This window comes from Capra hircus, chromosome 6, assembly GCF_001704415.2.
Source record: "Capra hircus breed San Clemente chromosome 6, ASM170441v1, whole genome shotgun sequence".
NCBI classification, from domain to species: Eukaryota; Metazoa; Chordata; class Mammalia; order Artiodactyla; family Bovidae; genus Capra; species Capra hircus.
The window spans coordinates 78,942,039-78,952,812 of record NC_030813.1 but is presented as its reverse complement, the minus strand read 5'-3'; positions in this window follow the sequence as shown (position 1 = coordinate 78,952,812).

The window sequence follows — 10,774 nt, the reverse complement described above, 5'->3', positions numbered from 1 at the left end:
AGAGACCAAAAGAAAGCAGGAGTGGCAATACTCATATCCGATAAAATAGACTTTAAAACAAAGGCTGTGAAAAGAGACAAAGAAGGCCACTACATAATGATCAAAGGAACAATCCAAGAAGAAGATATAACAATTATAAATATATATGCACCCAATATAGGAGCACCGCAATATGTAAGACAAATGCTAACAAGTATGGAAGGGGAAATCAACAATAACACAATAATAGTGGGAGACTTTAATACCCCACTCACACCTATGGACAGATCAACTAAACAGAAAATTAACAAAGAAACGCAAACTTTAAATGATACATTAGATCAGTTAGACCTAATTGATATCTATAGGACATTTCACCCCAAAACAATGAATTTCACCTTTTTTTCAAGTGCTCATGGAACCTTCTCCAGGATAGATCACATCCTGGGCCATAAATCTAAACTTGATAAATTCAAAAAAATCGAAATCATTCCAAGCATCTTTTCTGACCATAATGCATTAAGATTAGATCTCAATTACAGGAGAAAAACTATTAAAAATTCCAACATATGGAGGTTGAACAACACACTTCTGAATAACCAACAAATCACAGAAGAAATCAAAAAAGAAATCAAAATATGCATAGAAACTAATGAAAATGAAAACAAAACAACCCAAAACCTGTGGGACACTACAAAAGCAGTGCTAAGAGGAAAGTTCATAGCAATACAGGCATACCTCAAGAAACAAGAAAAAAGTCAAATAAATAACCTAACTCTGCAACTAAAGCAACTAGAAAAGGAAGAGTTGGAGAACCCCAGAGTTAGTAGAAGGAAAGAAATCTTAAAAATTAGGGCAGAAATAAATGCAAAAGAAACAAAAGAGACCATAGCAAAAATCAACAAAGCCAAAAGCTGGTTCTTTGAAAGGATAAATAAAATTGACAAACCATTAGCCAGACTCATCAAGAAGCAAAGAGAGAAAAATCAAATCAATAAAATTAGAAATGAAAATGGAGAGATCACAACAGACAACACAGAAATACAAAGGATCATAAGAGACTACTATCAGCAGTTGTATGCCAATAAAATGGACAACGTGGAAGAAATGGACAAATTCTTAGAAAAGTACAATTTTCCAAAACTGAACCAGGAAGAAATATAAAATCTTAACAGACCCATCACAAGCACGGAAATTGAAATGGTAATCAGAAATCTTCCAGCAAACAAAAGCCCAGGTCCAGACGGCTTCACAGCTGAATTCTACCAAAAATTTCGAGAGGAGCTAACACCTATCCTCCTCAAACTCTTCCAGAAAATTGCAGAGGAAGGTAAACTTCCAAACTCATTCTACGAGGCCACCATCACCCTAATACCAAAACCTGACAAAGATGTCACAAAAAAGGAAAACTACAGGCCAATATCACTGATGAACATAGATGCAAAAATCCTCAACAAAATTCTAGCAATCAGAATCCAACAACACATTAAAAAGATCATACACCATGACCAAGTGGGCTTTATTCCAGGGATGCAAGGATTCTTCAATATCCGCAAATCAATCAATGTAATTCACCACATTAACAAATTGAAAAATAAAAACCATATGATTATCTCAATAGATGCAGAGAAGACCTTTGACAAAATTCAACATCCATTTATGATAAAAACTCTCCAGAAAGCAGGAATAGAAGGAACATACCTCAACATAATAAAAGCTATCTATGACAAATCCACAGCAAACATTATCCTCAATGGTGAAAAATTGAAAGCATTTCCCCTAAAGTCAGGAACAAGACAAGGGTGTCCACTTTCACCGCTACTATTCAACATAGTTCTGGAAGTTTTGGCCACAGCAATCAGAGCAGAAAAAGAAATAAAAGGAATCCAAATTGGAAAAGAAGAAGTAAAACTCTCACTGTTTGCAGATGACATGATCCTCTACATGGAAAACCCTAAAGACTCCACCAGAAAATTACTAGAGCTCATCAATGAATATAGTAAAGTTGCAGGATATAAAATCGACACACAGAAATCCCTTGCATTCCTATACACGAATAATGAGAAAGTAGAAAAAGAAATTAAGGAAACAATTCCATTCACCATTGCAACGAAAAGAATAAAATACTTAGGAATATATCTACCTAAAGAAACTAAAGACCTATATATAGAAAACTATAAAACACTGATGAAAGAAATCAAAGAGGACACTAATAGATGGAGAAATATACCATGTTCATGGATCAGAAGAATCAATATAGTGAAAATGAGTACACTACCCAAAGCAATTTACAAATTCAATGCAATCCCTGTCAAGCTACCAGCCACATTTTTCACAGAACTAGAACAAATAATTTCAAGATTTGTATGGAAATACAAAAAAACCTCGAATAGCCAAAGCAATCTTGAGAAAGAAGAATGGAACTGGAGGAATCAACTTGCCTGACTTCAGGCTCTACTACAAAGCCACAGTCATCAAGACAGGATGGTACTGGCACAAAGACAGACATATAGATCAATGGAACAAAATAGAAAGCCCAGAGATAAATCCACACACATATGGACACCTTATCTTTGACAAAGGAGGCAAGAATATACAATGGAGTAAAGACAATCTCTTTAACAAATGGTGCTGGGAAAACTGGTCAACCACTTGTAAAAGAATGAAACTAGATCACTTTCTAACACCGTACACAAAAATAAACTCAAAATGGATTAAAGATCTAAATGTAAGATCAGAAACTGTAAAACTCCTAGAGGAGAACACAGGCAAAACACTCTCAGACATAAATCACAGCAGGATCCTCTATGATCCACCTCCCAGAATTCTGGAAATAAAAGCAAAAATAAACAAATGGGATCTAATTAAAATTAAAAGCTTCTGCACAACAAAGGAAACTATAAGCAAGGTGAAAAGACAGCCTTCTGAATGGGAGAAAATAATAGCAAATGAAGCAACTGACAAACAACTAATCTCAAAAATATACAAGCAACTTCTGCAGCTCAATTCCTGAAAAATAAACGACCCAATCAAAAAATGGGCCAAAGAACTAAATAGACATTTCTCCAAAGAAGACATACAGATGGCTAACAAACACATGAAAAGATGCTCAACATCACTCATTATTAAAGAAATGCAAATCAAAACCACAATGAGGTACCACTTCACACCAGTCAGAATGTCTGCGATCCAAAAATCTGCAAGCAATAAATGCTGGAGAGGCTGTGGAGAAAAGGGAACCCTCCTACACTGTTGGTGGGAATGCAAACTAGTACAGCCACTATGGAGAACAGTGTGGAGATTCCTTAAAAAATTGCAAATAGAACTACCTTATGATCCAGCAATCCCACTGCTGGGCATACACACTGAGGAAACCAGAATTGAAAGAGACACATGTACCCCAATGTTCATCGCAGCACTGTTTATAATAGCCAGGACATGGAAACAACCTAGATGTCCATCAGCAGATGAATGGATAAGAAAGCTGTGGTACATATACACAATGGAGTATTACTCAGCCATTAAAAAGAATTCATTTGAATCAGTTCTGATGAGATGGATGAAACTGGAGCCAATTATACAGAGCAAAGTAAGCTAGAAACAAAAACACCAATACAGTATACTAACACATATATATGGAATTTAGGAAGATGGCAATGACGACCCTGTATGCAAGATAGGAAAAAAGACACAGATGTGTATAACGGACTTTTGGACTCAGAGGGAGAGGGAGAGGGTGGGATGATTTGGGAGAATGGGAATTCTAACATGTATACTGTCATGTAAGAATTGAATCGCCAGTCCATGTCTGACGTAGGGTGCAGCATGCTTGGGGCTGGTGCTTGGGGATGACCCAGAGAGATGTTGTGGGGAGGGAGGTGGGAGGGGGGTTCATGTTTGGGAACGCATGTAAGAATTAAAGATTTTAAAATTTAAAAAATTAAAAAAAATTAAAAAAAAAAAAAAACAAGACTGGGAGCTGACTGTGGCTCAGATCATGAACTCCTTATGGCCACATTCAGACTTAAATTGAAGAAAGTAGGGAAAACTACTAGGCCATTCAGGTATGACCTAAATCAAATCCCTATGACTATACAGTGGAAGTGAGAAATAGATTTAAGGGACTAGAACTGATAGAGTGCCTGATGAACTATGGATGGAGGTTCATGCCATTGTACAGGAGACCAGATCCAGACCATCCTCATGGGAAAAAAAATGCAAAAAAGCATATGGCTGTCTTGAGAGGCCTTACAAATAGCTGTGAAAAGAAGAGAAGCAAAAAGCTAAGGAGAAAAGGAAAGATATGAGCATCTGAATGCAGAGTTCTAAAGAATATCAAGGAAAGATAGGAATGCCTGCCTTAGAGATCAGTGCAAAGAAATAGAGGAAAACAACAGAATGGGAAAGACTAGAGATCTCTTCAACAAAATTAGAGATACCAAGGGAACATTTCATGCAAAGATGGGCTCGATAAAGGACAGAAATATTATGGACCTAACAGAAGCAGAAGATATTAAAAAGAGGTGCCAAGAATACACAGAACTGTACAAAAAAAGAACTTCATGACCCAGATCATCATGATGGTGTGATCACACATCTAGAGCCAGACATCTTGGAATATGAGATCAAGTGGGCCTTAGAAAGCATCACTATGAATAAAGCTAGTGGAAGTAATGGAATTCCAGTTGAGCTATTTCAAATCCTGAAAGATGATGCTGTGAAAGTGCTGTACTCAATATGCCAGCAAATTTGGGAAACTCAGTAGTGGCCACGGGACTGGAAAGGGTTAGTTTTCATTCCAATCCCAAAGAAAGGCAATGCCAAAGAATGCTCAAACTACCGCTCAATTGCACTCATCTCACATGCTAGTAAAGTAATGCTCAAAATTCTTCAAGCCAGGCTTCAGTAATACATAAACAGTGAAATTTCAGATGTTCAAGTTGGTTTTAGAAAAGGCAGAGGAACCAGAAATCAAATTGCCAACATCTGCTGGATCACTGAAAAAACAAGAGAGTTCAAAAAAAAAATCTATTTCTGGTTTATTGACTATGCTAAATCCTTTGACTGTGTGGATCACAATAAACTGTGGAAAATTTTTCAAGAGATGGGCATACCAGACTACCTGACCTGCCTCTTGAGAAACATATATGCAGGTCAGAAAGCAACAGTTAGAACTGGGCATGGAACAACAGACTGGTTCCAAATAGGAAAAGGAGTATGTCAAGGCTGTATATTGTCACTCTGTTTATTTAACTTCTATGCAGACTACATCATGAGAAATGCCGGGCTGCGAGAAGCACAAGATGTAATCAAGATTGCCAGTAGAAATATCAATAACCTCAGCTATGCAGATGACACTACCCTTATGGCAGAAAGTGAAGAGGAATTAAAAAGCCTCGTGAAGAAAGTGAAAGAGGAGAGTGAAAAAGTTGGCTTAAAGCTCAACATTCAGAAAACTAAGATCATGGCATCTGGTCCCATCACTTCATGGGAAACAGATGGGGAAACAGTGGAAACAGTGTCAGACTTTATTTTTAGGGGGCTCCAAAATCACTGCGGATGGTGACTGCAGCCATGAAATTAAAAGATGCTTACTCCTTGGAAGGAAAGTTATGACCAACCTAGATAGCATATTCGAAAGCAGAGACATTGTTCCGTCTAGTCAATGCTATGGTTTTTCCAATAGACATGTATGGATGTGAAAGTTGGACTGTGAAGAAAGCTGAGCATCGAAGAATTGATGCTTTTGAACTGTGGTGTTGGAGAAGACTCTTGAGAGTCCCTGGGACTGCAAGGAGATCCAACCAGTCCATTCTGAAGGAGATCAGTTCTGGGATTTCTTTGGAAGGAATAATGCTAAAGCTGAAACTCCAGTACTTTGACCACCTCATGCAAAGAGCTAACTCATTGGAAAAGTCTCTTATTCTGGGAGGGATTGGGGGCAGGAGGAGATGGGGAAGACAGAGGATGAGATGGCTGGATGGCATTATTGACTCAATGATGTGAGTTTGAGTGAACTCCAGGAGTTAGGGCTAGACAGGGAGGCCTGGCGTGCTGCAATTCCTGGGGTCGCAAAGAGTCGGTCATGACAGAGCGAATGAACTGAACTGAAGGATTACCAAGGGGGGCACTCTCTGTACCCTTTCTGATGTCTATATCAGAAGCTTTCTCTGTTCCTTTTTTGTACTTTTTTATAAAACTCTGCTGCACAAAACTCTTGAGTGATCAAGCCTGGTCCTTGGTTCCAAAGTTAAATCTTCTCCTTTGGAGATCATAAACCTGACACTGTTCACTATAAGCTATCATCTTGGAGGCTCGTCTGGGATCTTCAGGACAAGGTAAGAACACTCAGAGCTCTAGCCTTTCTGCTTTCTCAGTATACATGTTTTCTGTTTTACTTTACTAACTCTTCAGTGTGATTGTGTGCCCTATGTGAGGCAAGTGATGAGCCCTGTTCCATGGTGACTCATAATGAATGAAGTCAGCCCCCAAAGGCAAGCCCTTTATGGGGTTTATACTGACCTGCCAGTACCAAGAGACTCCCAAGGTCTCTGTGAGGGGCGTAACCAGATGTGGGCGAAGTGTGTGGGCCAGATTTTCCTTTCTTAGTCAGCTTTTCTTGGTTTCTTTGACCATTTAATAGTTGCATGGGAAATTAGAACTATTAACCTAATCTGTCTTGATCATGGACTTTCAATGGACTTGTGATTCATGCTGTTACTATGTACTTTTACTTAGACTCCAAGCTTGGTAGTCATGAGAACCCAGACTAGGTAGGAATATGTTAAGAAGCTAAGTGTAACTAGTGAGTCCTTGTTGTAGCTGTGCCTCCAAACTATGTGGATGGAAGTGCTGTTAGTGAGCATGAGGTTTCTAAAAATATAGGTTCAGAATCCCAGTTTGGAAGTACAGTGGGTTTCTTCCTTTGGTAGTACTAACTCTTAGCAGCCTAGATAAAGCTCTCCTGTGGTTTACTGATGTAGCAATGATTCATCCCTTCTACCTCAGCCAGGAATGTAATCAGGAAATGTGAATGGGCACACATAAGACGGATGCTTCTTCCCCTAGTAGTACTAGCTTGGGAAACATTCCAGGAAACTACTCTAGCAAATCAAACAAAGGTTGTGGTGGTGTGGAACTAGAAATCAATTCAGGATGCCGTTGGATCTTCCCTTGGTGCATCTCTATGCCACATCCGTGGTAGAACCGGGAGGGATGAGTAAGGCCCCTTTGTCGGTAAGGGACAGGCTAAGTCTGGCGAAGGAAGGAAAGCTTCAATGGAAAGTCTGTCTACACCTCCATCTAGAGCAGGGAGGGACATCTTCAATGGAAGGAAGCAAAGGTGCTGGTCACTGCTCTTTTCTCTCTTACAGATGGGTGCTAGTCAAAGTTCCAGACTCAAACCCTTGGATTGTGTCCTGAAAAACAGGGATATGTTTGACCCCCCAGAGTTTAAAGAAGACACACCTGACTTTCTTTTACAAATCTGCATGGCCACAATATCTGTTGGAGGGCAGCAGACAATGGCCAGTTGAAGGGTCTCTTAATTAAGATACTGTTTTACCACTAGACTGCTTCTGTAGAAGACAAGGGAAATGGGTAGAAATGCCATATGTATCACTCTTTTTCTCTTTGCAAGATATGCCAGACTTATGTCCTAAGGGTACAGATTTGGGGGTAAAGGCTTCAGCTCCCTCCTATCCTCTTACTCTGCCTCTACCTTTGTATCAGGTACTCACAACTGAGCAAGCTGAGGGTCGAGGAATCCCTCCAGGAAAGGATGCCTCAGTCTCAAAAAAAGTTCAAACAACCCCAGTTCCAACGCAGCCTCAGACTACTTTGGTTTCAATAGGAACTCAGACAGTCAAAGTAGAGGAGGTGCAGACAACCAAAACTAAGGATGAAACTAAGGATGAGAAAGAGGATGAGGATGAGAAAAAGCAGGTTTCTCTAATCTATCCATGATATCATATGCAAAGGGTAGCTAGAGGGGCTGGGGAACAGCCACACAACTTACTGCCTCTTCAGGAGGCCCCCACTGGGAAAAATAACCAATCCATAAAGACCCAGAGATACAATAGATAAAGAGAGATCTGGGAGACTGTCTAGAGGATCCAGAAAAGTACATAGAAGCCTTTACAGGACTAATTTTACTTTATGAGCTTACTTAGAGAGAGAAATGTATGTCTTGGGACAGATGCTGACTCCTGACTTTAGAGCACAAGTTTTGGGGGAAGCTACTGCTTTTGGAGATGAATGGCTTGAGAATGAGGCCAGGGGAATAAGGGAACATGAAATACCTCTCCTCCCTATAGGGAGACAAGTGGTTCCCATAGCAGAGCCAGATTGGGATTATCACAAATAGAAACGGATATGGGAGTGGACCCACTTCATCAATTGCATTATTGAAGTGCTTAAGAGAGCTCAAACTAAGCCTCTAAATTATGCTAAATTGGCTGATGCAGAACAGAGAGAAGGAAGCTTCTGGCAGATTCCTAGAGAGACAGTGGGAAGGCCTTCAAAAGTTCACTAATATTTCTCCTGAGAGTGCAGAAGGAGAGACAACCTTAAAAGATAAATTTCTCACTCAGTCAGCTCCAGATTTATGCCATAAGTTATAAAAACAGGCATTTGGACTGAATCATTCTCTAAAAAAACCTGTTGCAGCTGGCTGAAACAGTATATCACAGTAGAGAATGTGAGGAGGAAAAACAAGAACAGAAGAGAACCAAAGAAAACACCCAGGCTCTAGTGATGGCTGTGAAAAATGTTATGAATCAACCTGAAGAGAAAAATGTCCAGAGGAACCCAGGTGAAAAAGGACAGGCTTGCAATTACTGTGGAAAGGAGAGGCATCTCAAGTGAAGTTGCACTCAGGCACCTAAGCTGCTCATTGCTCCCTGTCCAGTCTGTAAAGGACCATACAGGAGGAGAGACTTCCCTCAGAGGTGTAGGCCCCAGAGGTCAGGCTCTGAAGACAATCAGGATTAAAGGAGCCCATGGGTCCCCACACAAGCTCCCATTCTAACAACACCTGAGGAACCCCAGGTATTAGCAACTGTGGGGTCCAATCAGTCGATTTTCTTTTGGACAGTGGGGCAACTTTCTCTGTGCTCACTGAAGGCTCTGGTCCACTTTCCTCCTGATCCACTATCCAGTAGTGGGACTGTCAGGACAAGCCAAACGCTATTTTTTCAGTCATCCTTTAAGCTGCAACTAGGACTCTGTGCTGTTTTCTCACATGTTTCTGTTTATGCTGGAATCTCCCTCACCCCTTCTGGGGAGGGATATACTGAGCAAGGTTCAGGCCTCTGTTTTCATGAATAAGGAGCCTGCTCTTTCTCTCCCACTAATTGAACAAAATGTAAATCCTAAATTGTGGTTTGATGGAAAAACTGTAGGTCGAGCACAAAATGCTATACCTGTCACTAGAAGGCTCAAAGACCCTCACCTATTTTCACATCAAAAGCAGTACCCATTAAAACTCAAGTGAAAGTGAAGTTGCTCAGTCCTGTCTGACTCTTTGCAACCCCATGGACTGTAGCCTACCACACTCCTCCAGCCATGGGATTTTCTAGGCAAGAGTACTGGAGTGGGTTGCCATTTCCTTCTCCAGAGGATCTTCCCAACCCAGGGATCAAACCTGGCTCTCCCGCATAGTAGGCAGATGTTTTACCATTTGAGCCACCAGGGAAGATACAAACCCAAGGTTAAGGAAGGGATAAAACCCATCACTGAGAATTTAAAAAAGCAGGGACTATTAATTCCTTGTAATAGTCTATGCAACACTCCTATTTTGAGTGTGAAAAAGTCAAATGATAAATGGAGACTAGTTCAAGATTTACAAATAATAAATGAGGCTGTGGTTCGTTTTACTCATATGCCAAAAACAAACAGATTTTCTTGCTTATGCGTCTGGGTAGATACTTTTATTGGATGGATTGAGGTTTTTCCCTGCCATAGTGAACAGGCTAAGGAAGTTATAAACATTTTAATCCATGAAATTATTCCCAGGTTTGGGCTGCTGCAAAGCCTCCAGAGTGATAATGGCTCTGTCTTTAAAATTGTTGTACCTCAAGGAGTGTCAAAAGCTAGAAGAATGAAATATCACTTACTCTGTTCCTGGAGACTCCAATCTTCAGGAAAGGTCAAAAAGGCTAATGACTTTATTAATAGACATCCATGTAAGCTAACTCAGGAAACACAAGGTAGTTGGTTTACAGTTCTACCCATAGCTTTAATGAGGGCTCAAATTGCACCCCCAACAGAAGACGGGACTGTCTCTATGACAGTTTTTGTGCACAGATATTGTCATGGACCCTGAAGCCTTAGAATTAACTATGTGACTCAGCTTTCAGCCTTTCAAGAGACATTATGGAAACTCCAAGAGGTGACTCCTGACCCAGCCTCTGAGTCAAAAAAGCCACCATTTGAGCCAGGCACCAAGCTCCTGATAAGACTTTGGGATCTGGAGGCCAATATCTTGAGCACCTCTGGGAAGGCCCTTACTAGGTTATTCTTTCTTATCTCACAACTGTCAAGGTGCCAGGAATTGATTCCTGAGCACACCACACTCAAGTAAAAAAGTGGCACCCTGACCAAAACTAAACAATGTCATTTTATGTCTTTCAAATTTTACTTTTCAGATGATAATCTATGTGGACCTGCTTCTGTTGACTCCAAAAGTCCTGAGTCTGCAGTTTGACCCTCAAGACAATGTCTTCCTGTCCTGGGCTTATTCTTAGGCTGCATTTCACAATCGGTCTAATTGCTGGGTCTTCAGAGTTCTCTCCTC